The following is a 14712-nucleotide window of genomic DNA, read 5'->3' as shown; positions in this document are numbered from 1 at the left end:
GTTTGTAAGAACATTTCCATTTAAATGCATATTCTGACCTTCCTCTCAGACTGAATAAATAACCAATAAATTATTCAAGCAAGTGTTTAACATAGCTGGAAATTAACACTCTTTCAGTATTGCTCACATTGACAACTGCTACAAGGTGTGAGTAAAAATGAAACAACCAGTTACTGAATTCAACAGAAATATCCACATGCTGCAGAATTCATGCCAATTCATTTGCTCTTTTTATGATACAAAGCAGAAAATATTTTTATTACAAGGAGTCAAATATGTTCATTATAATTTCTTCCCATTATAATATTATTTTTCATTCATTTTTCCTCATGCTGTATTGCAATTATTAAAAACAGCTACAAAATGGCACGTATACTGTAACTAGAGTTGCTAAGCTTCTGTATATTGCTAGGTTATATTATTAGATTAATATACAAATTGTACAATAGAAAAACTTCAAACATACTGTATATTTTTGGAGAGAGGAAGAAAACGTACATATTGCACCAGTGTGTCTACAGCTACATTGGTTCAGCTATATCAAAGTTTTAAAAGTAAAGTTATAAGAGAGTTATTGTTTGGAATTAATAGGTATCACATAGGATTTTTTTCCCCTTCCTAGAAACATCAAAGACACATCTGCTATGACATTCACACCTTCAAACTAAACAAATAAAATATTCACTCAAATTACAATAATTTTGGGGTAATCAGATAGATATTGTTGAAGAAAGCACTGGTATTCTATAGCCAATCCCTGCATATAATACAATTAAACTTTTGCTACTCTAGAACTAAACTCATACATTGCACAATCATAATCTTTAGCTTTGGCTTAGCATGTTGTATGACTCCAGCCATTACATCTTAATCTACTATCTATCATTGAATGTTTATTTATTTATTTAAAATTATTTATAGAGCCGCCCATCTCACAGCAATGACTCTTTGACAAATGCAAACATCAAAAGCACAATAACAATTTATAAACCATGATGCATCTGGCTAAAACATCAATATAAAAGAGCACATCCTCCACATCTAATGTCCTGGTTCAAATCAAATACCTCAGCACAGTATATGGCCAAAAGCCTAAGTATTTTCCTTGTATATCCCAGAAACTGGTAAAGTAATGGCTCCTTTAATGATATTATTTTTAACTACCAATGCAGCAATCAGCTGTATATTCTACATTGTTTTTTTAAATTTGACATCTCTGGATATGTTGGATTTTAACACACATAATTCTTAACCAGTACAACCAAGATAGAAATACTGCTCTAGATTGTTGTTTATAGGAATTGGCTCTGACACAGAACTACTGGAGTGCAGTCTAGAGTTTACAGCTTAAACTGAACTGGAAAACAGAGCTATGACAGCATGAATGTGATTTCATTGTGTTTGCAATCCACTCTATTTCCCTTTGCCTGTTTTGTTGCATTATTACTTTCTATCCTTCTTCTGCTACCTAGCGGGTAACCTTACTAAAAAAAAAAACCTGCTTGTTTATTATTAACTTAGTTTCACTTCATGTTTCTCTACATTAACTAATGTTAAGAAAAGCTTATAAGAAAAAAAATGCCTTTCTTTCTATACAGCTAGCTATAGTTTATAATTTTAACAGGGACCAGTTATCTAAGCAAGAATGGCTTTATGCACTTAAGAGGAAACAGGCTTTATAAATGAATAGTAGCCTCCTCCCTTTCCTTTTATTTCAAGTCTATATCCTTGGGATAAGCTATTTAATAAATATTCTGCTGTCTCATTGTTCTGTAACCCTATATCATTGCTTCAACCTCAACTTTGGATATTCTAGTTATTCATGAATCAGATCTAAGGCACTGTAGTTTCAGTTTTTCTGACACTCTTAGTATCCAAAACTCTCAAAAGAATATTAGGAAGGAATATATACAGTATCTGATATGGGGAGAGATGCGGACAAACAAAAAGTGGTAAGAACAGTTTCAACAAACTTTCTATATACTGTAGCTACTAATACTTGGTGGTAGTGTAGGTAAAGCAAAATATCAACAGAGTACAACAAATATTTAAGGAAGAAAGGAATTACAAACTATCTAGGATAAAACCAACTATAAAAGCATTGATTTCATCTTATAGAATTGATATAAGATAGAGGTCCCTGCATTAATCTATTTTCTAGATTGTGATATTTGTGGCATTATTATTGGATTAAAAAAATATTGCAATTCAGTCCCAACCTAATGTGAGTTGATTTGGCTTTATCCTCCAAAGCTTTATCCTCCAAAGCTTGTAGCCTAAAGTTCTAATTTAATATTTATGCTTCAAAATATCTCAAACCTTAAGATATCCAGAAGGCAAGCATATTTTAAGAACCATAAAAACATTGATAGTCAGAAGTACAATTTTGTTCACAGATAAAATTCTTTCCCAACTCTTGTAAGTAGTAATTGACATACAGCAGTAATGAGAAGACGAGCAAACAAAGAGATATAATCTTCATAATCAAAGAGTGTCCCAGATTTTTTAAAAAATATTTTATTAAAAGTTTCACAAACATAAAAATTAACACAAACTAATGAGAAGAAAATGAGACAAAAAGAGAAAAAAGACAAAGACAAATGTCCACAGAGAAAGAAGAAATAGTAATGAATAAACTATTTCCTTCAAAGCAAATATAAATACAATTACAAAGTTATCTCTTAGTCTGATTACAAAAAAAGTTTACTTTTCTATTATTCTGGATTTTTTTTCTAATCATCAAAACCACAAATCATAAGTGCATTTTTCCATTTTATGCAAAAAGCCTATAAAAGTCAATTACAAATATAGGTATTGTTCTTTTTTTTAAGCAAAGCAATTATTTTAACCATATTTACAAATTCCATCAACTTTATCAAACCATTCCTGATTTTGGGGTACTATTGAACTGTTCCCCTTTTAAACATCTACTATAGTAGTCTCAAAGTTCCATGACATTTTATAGTTTCTTATAGTCTGCAAAACTTTGATAAATCTCTAATATTTTCATCTGGAAATCAAAACGATCCTTTTTTTCTATCTCCTCATATTTACATTGTATTTACTAAAAAAAAATTGAAGTATATTTTGAATAATTTCAGGTTGTTCTAATAACCCTTTTCTGCCTTTTTTTTCTTTTTCTGTAATGATTTTGAATTAAAAATATCTCAAGCAGAGTATTTTTTAAAAGCCTTTCTCCCTTTTTCCTTCTCTCCCTCACCTCTTATTATCTTTTTATTTCAACTACTTTCATTTCAGGGGTCACATTTTCATAGTAACTAAGCATCATAGTCTAAGTTTCTTTTCACTTTTGCATAGAAAATAATCTGCCAATTAGACTCTCTTTAAAGGTAAATGGCGAACGTTTTTATACCAGCCCATTCTCTTTTACTAGTTTAGTGGAGAGTTTATTCCAAACACTTTTTGCCAAAAGCAAAGTCCTGTTAGCAGTTTAAAAAAACTTTCTTAAATTCAGTCTTAATTAAGCTTTTTGCCCACACACCTGAATCTTTAAATTAATGTATTTCTTGTATTTTCAGTAATCCTGAAAGCAGGTTTAACTCACTTATCTTTGCTTTAAAAAAAAGTCTTCATCTGTAATTGACTACTTTTTAAGATGAATAAGAGATGTGTGTGTGTGGTGGGGAGGAAGCTGTAAATGTCCACTTTGGCTCCATATGCTGTTAGCAGCATAGATGAAAGACCAGGATTCTTGGCAGTTCAATTCTACTGGATATAGTTGCTAACCCTTTTTGATTTCTGCAGTTCAATCAGAAGGAACTATTGTCTGGATAACACATGGTTAATCTCATAATCTCCCTTTGATCCTGGGTGATAAAAGCTGGACAAAAATCTGCTCCCACCTGGCTTTTTGATAGTGCTGGCTCTCCTGGCTTTGAAGAGCCTTGTTACTATATCTAGTAAAAGCAATTCTGCCTGGAATATATTTCTTTATGTAGTCAGAAAAATAATTTATGTTTTCAGTTAGTGGGTCACTTTCTAGCCAGTATTACATATATTCTGATTCAGAATCTCATGATTTCTAATGTGACCTATCAATCAGGCTGTGATTCTTTGAATATTGTCTAAAGCCAGAAAATGGTAGCTGGCATCTCCTTTCATCAATCTCTGTGGTTCAAGATTAATGGAATCCCCAATTGTAAAGTTGGGGATTTTCCTAAAATTTCACTTAGGAAAAAAACCTAGTGCTGAAGTACTTCACTTTTGAAGCATTTCTCCAGCATGAACCAGGACTATGTGTTGAAATATATTAAAGCTGAGAAAATCTGGGTGTAGATGCTTGCCTGAGATCTCTATGTATCTAGAGCCAACCTAAAATTTCACAGATCCCCCTTCCCCTCTCTCTCCCTCCCTCCCTCCCAACTTCACCAAACAGTATTCTTAAATGAAAGTCTAATTAAGCTGTTCAATATTATTTTAATATAACTAAAATGCAATGGGTTTTCTATTACTTTTGTCTTAACAAACAGCTTTCTTCATTCTCATTTGAATAACCAATGTAATTTCATTCAGCAATTCTGAGCCAAAACATAACAGTAGCTGATTTTCTGAGAGATTTCTCTGAAAAAGTATTTTATATCATTTTTTTTTTGCAGTTGGACTCTGTGAAATCCTCATCCTTTTGTCTCTTATGGAGATTTTAAAATACAATTGCTCTATGGATTCTACTGGGAGCAAGTTTGTTTGAATCCAATTTCATATCTATGACAGGTTGACTGTTACATCCTGTCAGGTTTCCCCAGAAAATCTTTAGTTGTGATGGATGCATAACATTTTATACTCTGTGAGATGGCTGAGGTGCTTGGTTTATCTTTATTTTAAATAAAAATCTGATATGCTCACAGCAGCTTCTAGCTCATTGAAGAGTCAACTTTCTTAAACATCATTTCCTGGATTGGTAATTTCTGTGTTTCTGTATTTCTATGGATAGACCATGGAGTCCTAGAGAAAAGTTATTTGGTCTTACAACATTGCTATGTGCATTCCACTTAAAACTTTGAAAATTTTATAAAGCTACCTTGCACATTCTACAAACTTTGAATTGTGAACACCCTTGTGCATTTTAAAAATAAATGAAATTTCAAGAAAAAGTGTTTTAGAATGCCTCAGAACATTCCAAAATTAGACCATTTGGAAAACTTTAATATTGTCACCCTAATTATAGATAAGTAGGACTTATTTATTTATTGCCACATGTGAAAAATCATTAAGAAAAATGAAAATTATTTGGGGAAAAAGGTTTTAGGGATAGGAAGTTACATAGCCTGGGCGATGTATTTGAAATAATCCTAACTCAATATCTGTTAACAAAATCTCTGAGAATAAGTCAGTCAAATAATGAACTTGATTCAAGTAATTTACATACTTCCTGATGTTGTTGGGTTACAGTTTCCACCATTTCTTTAAATTAATTTGGTTAGAAATGAGCTAATGTCTTAACTAAAGGTCCCAAATCCAAGATTAGATTTTTATAATTATATAGTTTATATATACATATATGTATTCACTAAGGTGACCAGATTTTAACTTTGGTAAAGAGGGACACCACTGACCAGGGGTGGGGGGGTTTCTTGATTAAATTTTTTTTAAAAAAATCCAGACTTTTTAAAAATGCCACGGGACTCGGGACAAATTGTTCAAAAGCGGGACTGTCCCGCCAAAAGTGGGATGTCTGGTCACCTTAATTTAGATGCCCCTCAAAGGCAAAACTCAGGGGGGCTGAATTTTACAGGGACAGGAGTAAAGGGGGGATTTGAGGGGTAGCCCAAAGAACCATCTGTCTAAATTTGCATCAGGTAGGCAGTAACATTTTCATAGACCATGATCAGTAGGCAGCTGATCCTATGGAGAGACTCCTCCTGCATTCAGTCCCAGGCCTACAAGTGGAAGTACCCTTCCTTCCTTCCTTCCTTCCTTCCTTCCTTCCTTCCTTCCTTCCTCCTTTCACCTTCCTTCCTTCCTTCCCTCCTCCCACTTTCTTCCTTCTAGCCTTCCTCCCTTTCCATTCTTTCTCCTTCCTTCCTTGCTCTTGCCTATCTACCTTCTGTCTTTCTGCTCTTTAGATCTCTCTTCAACTTCCCTTCCTTCCTTCTTCCATCCTTTCACCTTCTCTCCTTCCTCCCTTTCTTCTTTATTTTTCTGTTTTTCCCCTTCTCTTTCTTTTTTCTTCCATTATTTTCTTCTTTCCTCCCACTCTCCCTTCTTTTTCCTTCCTCCTTCCATCCTTCCTCCTTCTTTCCTTCATTCCTCTTGCTTATCTACCTTCACCTTATCCATCTTCTGCTCTTTCCCTCTCTTACTTCCTTTCTCCTTCCATCCTCTCTTCTTTCCTCACTCACTCCCTTCTTCCTTTTCTCTTCCCTCCTCCTTCCATTCTTTCAGCTTCCTTTCTTTTGCCTATCTACCTTCTCTGTCTTTCTGCTCTTTCCATCTCTCTCTTCCCCTTCGCTTCTGTTCCTTCCTCCTTCCATCCTTTCACCTTCCGTCCTTCCTATTTATTCTTCCTTCCTTCCTTCTGCCTATCTACCTTCACCTTCTCTGTCTTTCTGCTCTTTCCCTGTCTTCCCCTTTCCTCCCTCCCTCTCTTCTTTCCTTTCTAGTTCCATCTTTTCTTCTTTCCTCTCTCCCTCCCTTTTTCTTTTTTCCTTCCTCCTTCCTCTTGCCTATCAACTTCATCCTTTTTGTCTTTCTGCTCTTTCCCTCTCTTCCCCTTCTCTTCCTACCTCCTTCCTTCTTTTCTCCCTCCCTTCCTCTTTTTATTCCTTCCTTTCTTCTTCCATCTTCCTCCTTCTCCTTCCTCCTTTTTCCTTATATTCTTTCTCCTTCCTTCCATCTTTTCTCCTTCCATCTTCTTCCCCCCTCCTTCTTTTCCTTCCCCCCCTCCCTCCTTCCTTCCTCTCCTTCCCACTCTCTCCTTGGGAGGGGACAAAACCCAAGGGCTAACAGAGTCGGGGGGCAGCAGAGACCAAATAAAGTCAGAAGATCTTATTAAAACTTTCCTATTTGTTGGATCGCATTGCTGCGAACATATAAATCAAACCAGGGGAACATTTTGCAACTGAGGGTGCTGCAAGGAAAGTGGGGAGGTAAGCAGCCTTGCCGTTTCCCCAGTTTTGCAAGGAATGAGAAACGGTGCTTTAATCCAAAGCAAAGGATGACTGCAATTGGAACCGCAGAGAGGGAAAGAAAGAAAGAAAGAAAGAAAGAAAGAAAGAAAGAAAGAAAGAAAGAAAGATCCTTGTAGCACAAAGCCCACCTTTGCATGGTTGTGAATGGGACTCAGTGTGACTCCGATTTGAATACAAGCACACGGAGCTGGGTGGAGAGATAAGCACCTTCATTTGCATTCTCTGCAACCATGATGCTTTGCGAGGAACAATCCCTGAGGCTCCCTGTGACTTTTTGCAGATTTTTCCTTTCGTGCTAAAAAAAAAATTGGGACTTTTTAAAAATGCCGCGGGACACGGGACAAATTGTTCAAAAGAGGGACTGTCCCGCCAAAAGTGGGACGTCTGGTCACCTTAGTATTTACTATGTTTCTGAGGTTAATATAACGAAACGTCACAACAATTTCAATAAAGAATGACAATATTTCATTATAAGTGTCCATACATAATTTTACAGTTATAAACAAGATGTCTACTGACTTTTCAGAAATGTAGATTGAGGCTCTGTTTCTTTTCTCTCTCCCTCTTAACCTAGCTGTAGGGTTTTCTACTTCACTTGCTCAAGAAAACATGCTTTGAACTTAGCAATGCCTTTTCAGTCACACCAAGTAATCACAATATCAATCCTTTTCCCCACAGCTGTAAATCTTTTGGCAAGTATGTTTTTCAGCAGCTGGACAGAACATGGACATATAGCCAGCTACTAAGAAGTACTGACATACAGTAGCTGATCATTAGCCTATTGAATTAGGCCACATCAGGAAAAAAACAGCAAAAACATTTCAGAAAAGATACTTTACATTATTACTCTACTGTACAAGAATGGAATCTTTAAAAACTTCAGATAGATATACCAAATAGAATCAAGGCAAGATTATTCTGAGTTTCATTCTCATGCCTTCCATCTTTTCAGGACTGCACTGATATTTTTCCTAATTAAATTGATGCATTCTTTCTCCAAGATCCCTTATACTAACAAACACATGTCCCTGTAATTGGGTCCTAATATCATCATAGTATGACCACTATCACAGGAACAAAACAAAAAACAAAACCATGATTGTTTTCTTGAAAGTTTAGGTTCATGAGAAAGAAAATTAAGACTTTAATAAAGCTGTATGTGCTAGACCAGAGGGCTGCTAAAATCACAGTATTGAAAAAGAATTCTGGAATTCATATATTTCAGTGATGTAATTCATCATAGCTATCACACTTCTGCAGACATTTCCATTAAGTGTTAGCTTTTAGGGATACAGGACTCTCATTATTTATCATTTCTACAGCACTTTCATATGCAAAGAGCTATAAATTATTGCTGTTGTTTGTATGCTTGCAGCCCTTTATGACATTATGATAGGTCTAAAGATACTGACTTATTCAGCAATGATTTTGTAAAAAGGTACCGTGCAAATTTAACCAAACAAATAAATCCATTTCAATTTTACTCTTCCACATGCAAACACTGCACTGGGGAAATAGATGTTTAAGTCACTCTTCCGGATATATTCAATATGGTAGCAGTTGTGTAATTTTTTTTTTAATTTTTGTTCTCTTTTGGAAAATTGGAAATATTTTTTTTTAAATTAAAAATGCCGGGTCTTCACAGGTTGTCTCTCTGATGCTTTATTTGATCCTAAATTATACTTTTAACTTTACAGCAGCTTTCAATTGTTAGAGAAATGACTGCAGGCATGGAAAGAAGCTATCAGGATGGTACCCAGGAAAGGTTAGAGAGCCATTATATCATAAAATGCAATAATAATCATTGGTGCATACTTGCCTTTAGAGAAATGAAAGTTGCATTTGGGGTAATGGTAGACGTCTCTGACCTGGGGTGCAAAAGATCTTTGGTTGATAATATGTGGGCATGAAGAGAGTTTATTTCCCCTTCAGGTGTCAGAAGGGGAGAATATATTGTTTATTTTCTCTTACATGACAGTCTGTCTTTTTTGAGTAACATGATTCACAACAATCTGTTTCCCTTCTTTAGGCAAGCAACATCAACAAGGGAGAAACTGGTCACTCTCAATAGAGCAGCAGTGATTTGTGCAAGTACAAGAATGTGTGTCTCAATTGAGATACACTGCGGCAGGTAGAAGCAAAAACCCTTGGCCATAGTTCTTTTTTCCCATTAAGTGTGTAGACGTATGTCTCTGTGATAGAAAAGAACAATTGCAATGAATAAATGTAATGAGCATCCGATCTGCTCTGTGAAATAAACAAATGCAGATATACAAAATGTGTTTCCCAAAGGGTAAGAATAATTCCTAATGAAAGGGTCAAGTGGATTTGGGAGAAAATTAGTTCTTTCTTAGAAAACAATATAAATTGCACAGTGCATGTGTGTCTATACACGTGTATTTCTTTCACTGTCACAGCACACAGTGGGACCTCAGGTCCTGAACAGCTCATACCATGAAACATTCGGGTGCTGACTGAAAAATCCAATAAATGTTGCATTCAGGTCACAAACACATCCTTAGGTGCTGAATAAACGCAGCTGTGGTGTTTTTTCTTGCTGTGGCAATTTCCCATTCCATGCCATTTTTTTTGTGTGCACACATGTGCAGTCAGTCTTGTTTCTGGTCAAGGACAAATCAGGTGCTGACCAAAGTCCTGGAATGGATTACGGTTTACACCCAAGGTCCCACTGTATCCAGTTGCTTGAATTCCATTTCATGATACATGAACAACTAAAGAGAGTAGGAGGAAATCCACAGAGCTCAGAATTTCACAGTTTAAACATAGGACAGAAGTAGTACTCTAAGCATGTACTCTGCTGAACTAATTTGCATGGTATGTACTGAAATTGAATTAATTATACAAAATTAATTTAGCATGCAGAATTGGCATGAGAATTGGCATTATTAATGAGACAGAAACTCAAAGAAACAGCCCTGTTTGATAATTGTTTTAAGAATGCCCTCCTCTATTGACTTCAAAATCTGGAGATACTCCTTCCAAATCCAGATTTTGGAATGCCATCAAACAAAAACACACAGTAGTTTCTCTGTGTTTGTGTGTTTGTTCATTTGCTGAATGCTGTTCAAAAATGAGGATGTCATTCAGAATTATTATTGCTTTTTCCATACATTCTGGAGAAAAAAACACTTATCGTATTTTTCGGTGTATAAGACATACCTTTTTCCCTCCAAAAAGAGGGAGAAAAACTGGGTGCATCTTATACACTGAACACATCATTTTTGCCTCCCAAAACCCCATCCCCTTCACCAAAATGATCATGTATAGCCTCCAGGAAGCTTTCAGGGAGCTCCTGGGGGCTGGAAAGGCAGAAATGAGTGTTTTGAAATTTCTGGTTTAGCAAAGATGTAAAAAGTCCCAATATGTCATGTGACACTGCCATGACATGAGTTTGACAATGCTGTCAATGTTGCATGTGCAGGAACCCTAAACCAGAACTGCCATAACCCAGGAGGTGGAGCATTGAATGGTCATTTTTTTATTCCTGTATTGCTTGAAAAAATGGACTAATGATTTGTTCACAATGTCTGCAGATTATTTTCAATGTCCTGAAATTGGAAGGAGCAACAATGATCAGACATAAATACTTTGGAGAGATTAGAGGGGAGCAATATAGTTGGGCAGAACTGTCTGTAATTAAAGAAATAACTAAGTAATACAACACATTGAAAGGAGATAAATTATTAATTAAGACTAAAGTGCATCCTGAGATTTTGGCATTGAGAGATCTGCCGTAGGCTAAATGTTTCAGGAGACTTGGTCAGAGAACATAGCACTGTTGTGTATCAATAAGAGGCAATTCAGCCATTGTGTAATACAGATTTTAAACCTAATTGAAAGTTTTAATGTCCACTGTGATGTTTCCACTGCTTTAAATGAAGAAGTTATATTAGCTTTGTTTCAGAAAACATATTCTGAAAGTCAAGAGGAATTTGTTTAATAAACATCCCAAGGGCTTCTAGGCATGAAAAGGACAAATGTGCACATTTAAAAAAAGCCAGAACTTTCAGTACCAGCAATTGCTATGCCAAAATCTGTTCTCAATATTTTTGAATATTTTATTTTGTAAAGAAAGAGGAGAAGAAGGGAAGTTTTCCCCCCTCTCACAGCCACAAGATGACGAAATGGACTGTATTCTCATCAGTCCATTGTCTTATATGTTGACCATATTTCAAGAATCCCATGAACAAGAATTTCATCAGGGGATATTTCTCTTCCTAAAGAAAAAATACTATCAAACTGAATAAAAATGGAAACAAAAATAAGAGAACATGTTCAGTATAGTAATTCAATTGACATGGCTTTTCCCTGACAGCTTCACTTTCATTTCTTTTGTAGACCCTCTTTGCTTTTATTGCTAACAATATTTCCTTGGCTAGTATTCAGGGCAAATTTGAAAACTGTACAGCAAAAAGTTGTAGTATAACCCCAAGATATGAAGAGATGAAAAGATCTGCGTGATTTAACTATGCAAGTGGAGAACATGGAGAAATAAATGTCATACAAAGAGGGAGCTATTAAAAACGATTTCAGGTAAAATTGAATGGACCCAGATTAAGTTCTAAGCATGGAACTTGTTGCATTTTTGGAAAAAGAGCTTTTATACAGAAGTACAGAAGCTTAAAGGTGAGCCAGTGTCATCTGGGTATTATTAGCAGGGGAACAAAGCAACCAGTGTTAGGACAGGGAGGGACAAGCACAGATGGAAATTATTCATTTCTGAATGCTTGAAAAGGTCTCCTTATGATAGCTTACACAGCTTGGGCTCCACTTCCCCACTATCAGTTGATGTACAATGTGGGATTTTTTTTCTGCACTCCCACAGAAGGAGCAGATGATAGCTGATGTCAGGAAGGCTTCATATAGAATCATTGTGGGCTATTCGTGCAATTTTCTGGACTTGGAATCCCTATCGGATCCTTTGGTCACCTGGAGTGGGCATTATTGCAATGTAGTTTGTGTCAGGCTGCCCTTAAAGAACACTGACAAGGTCCTACAGGTCAATGGTGGGTTATGACCAGTATGTCCCAGTATGGGCATACCGGTGCCTGCCAGGAGCACTGGGTATCATTCCGGTACAGTGCTCCGGATGGTCCACCCACCCACTCACTGTCCTTACCTGTATTTGAGCTCTTTGGGGCTTCCGCACACGCACACAGAGCATATAGTAAGTATGCATGCGCGTGCTGCACTTGTTCATGTGGTGGACGCCGGGCCCCATTGCACCGTACCAGTTGCACTGGGATTTGGAACCCAGCACTGCTGCAGGTTCAGAATATAACATAATGAGTGGCTATGGGAATAGGCAATGGAACTTCCAGGTGTTTCATGGTGCTTCTTATCGGAGGGTGTGGCTATCTGAGAGATCATTTGTCTGCTATAATGTCTATCTATTCTACAGGACATTCTCAACTTTGTTCATTTAACAAAGATTTGAAGTTTTAATGGCCTCGGAAAATGGGACTTAAACCTATCCTTGAAGTTACACCACCACGCTATCCCATGATTAAAATTCAGGAGCTTGGCAACTGGCTTGCACTTGTGATGTAATAATTATATGATCACTATTTGCAACCTTCCAAGCTAACTTCTGATGAGCAAAGTCAATGATATATGGATTTGCATAATGATAATGCATAGTGGTATTCACTATGTGAGTAGTGTGCTGATCTGTATTTGCTGTCATGCTTTTCCCTTTGTCATGAGGTTATTTGTGCTAGAGAATAATACAAAAAACTAGATATTGCCGATAATTGTTACAAATATATTATTATAATTATTTTTTAAAAAAATTAAATAATATAATATCATTAGTTGAAGAAAATAATGAAGATAGAATCACAAGACAGAATAACTGATAGAAAAATCTGATTCCATGTTTGAATTGAACATAACAAAAAATGATTACAATATCCATTATAATTCATGTGACAAAATTGTTTTTGACCAGAATGTTGGAGCTTTCTAGCTTGATAAAGTTTATGCAATCCTAGGTTCCATCAACAGAGATTTAATAACCTGACCACAAGGACTGATCATTCTCTTCTATTCCGAACTGATTAGGCCACATCAGCCAGGTGTGCTGCACTTTTCTCTGATGGGGCTTACTGAAATGATTTCTTGTTGAGTTGCTTCTTCTCCACTACGCAAAAAATGTAACTTTTCAAAAATCCTTTTTATTCATTTCTATGCTTGATTTGCAAGTATTGCTTAACATCAGGTACATTCAATAGAGCCAACTTCAAAGAATGTGTGCATAGATTGCAACTCAAAATAGATAGTTGTGAAATTTGACAATCTAAATGTTTCTCTTTTTTAACCAAGTCACAGTACAGTCACAACCCCTTTCTTGTAAATGAATAGTCAACAAATTATTAAGCACAAACCTATATTCTTTTGCCTTGCTCTAAGGAATTCTTTTTTATTCTTTTATATGGAGTTACAGATTTTTCTCTTCTGGAAGTCAAAACTGATGAAGCAGGAAATTTCCTCCAGCAAAGAGATACTGATTACAAGGAAAGGAACATAAACCACTACAAATATCTAAAAAACAAAACAAACAAAAAACAAAAAAAAAACAAAAAAAACAAGATACCTGATTTCTCTTTTGGAAACCAATGGCTTCTAACAAGGAGGCCATGTCTATTTCCACATCATTTAATAGTTTTTTTTAAAAAAAATCTTAAGAAGTGAGAATAATGATGGGCAAAATCCAGCTCAGCTAAAACCATTCTGATTCATTTTGTTAGGTGTTTTGAAAATGGCTGAAAGCAAATCATCATTTTTAAGAGGGTAAAATATAAATGCAGGAGAGTTTTTTTCTTTTACTATTCTCTTTTCTCTATTCTTCTCTTCTCCCTTTTCTTCCTTATTTCTTTCTCTATACTTTTTCCACTTATTGCTTTATATTCTTTACTTTTCTCTTTCAAGATTTGTAATTGTAAATTTGGAAAGTGGTAAAGACATTCTGTGCCCCAGGAAAAAGTTATATATGGAGGTTGGTGACTAGGCCCACTATATTGGCCCAGGGAAGGACTGCCCTGTCCCATCCAGATGTTCGTTTCTTGCATCTGTTATTTTCTATATGTATGTATGTAACCATTTCTGTTATAACTATGAAAGAGAGTAAATACTTCTCTTATGTAATCAATGTAAATATTTCACAGGAATTAAGGAAACAAGATAAGCCCAGACAATATTAAAGACTTACCACCAAGTAACAGAAAATTGCAAGTCTAATCATAGGGGGGTTGGTCCCATTTACTCACAAATGGTTCCTTGAGCGAGGCTGAAATGAGAGTTTCTAAAGGAATCAACAGAGAAATTAATGTTAATAATTACCTACTACCTAGGAAACTACCCAGGAAATGTCATGTAGACCAATTCTCCCCTTCCCCCCATTGGCTTTTTCCACTTTCCGTTCTACCTGAATGAACAATATGACTCCTCATGGGCTGACTTTCTGTTGTTCATTTTAGACCCTAGGAAGGGAGAAAGAATGATGGTAGCAACTGTTGTTAAGATGCCATGAAAGTAGGCTGTA

Source organism: Thamnophis sirtalis, unplaced genomic scaffold, assembly GCF_051295495.1.
Source record: "Thamnophis sirtalis isolate CommonGarterSnake01/CBP01778 unplaced genomic scaffold, rThaSir2_p1.2 scaffold_11, whole genome shotgun sequence".
Lineage (NCBI taxonomy): Eukaryota > Metazoa > Chordata > Lepidosauria > Squamata > Natricidae > Thamnophis > Thamnophis sirtalis.
This window is presented reverse-complemented; position numbering follows the sequence as displayed.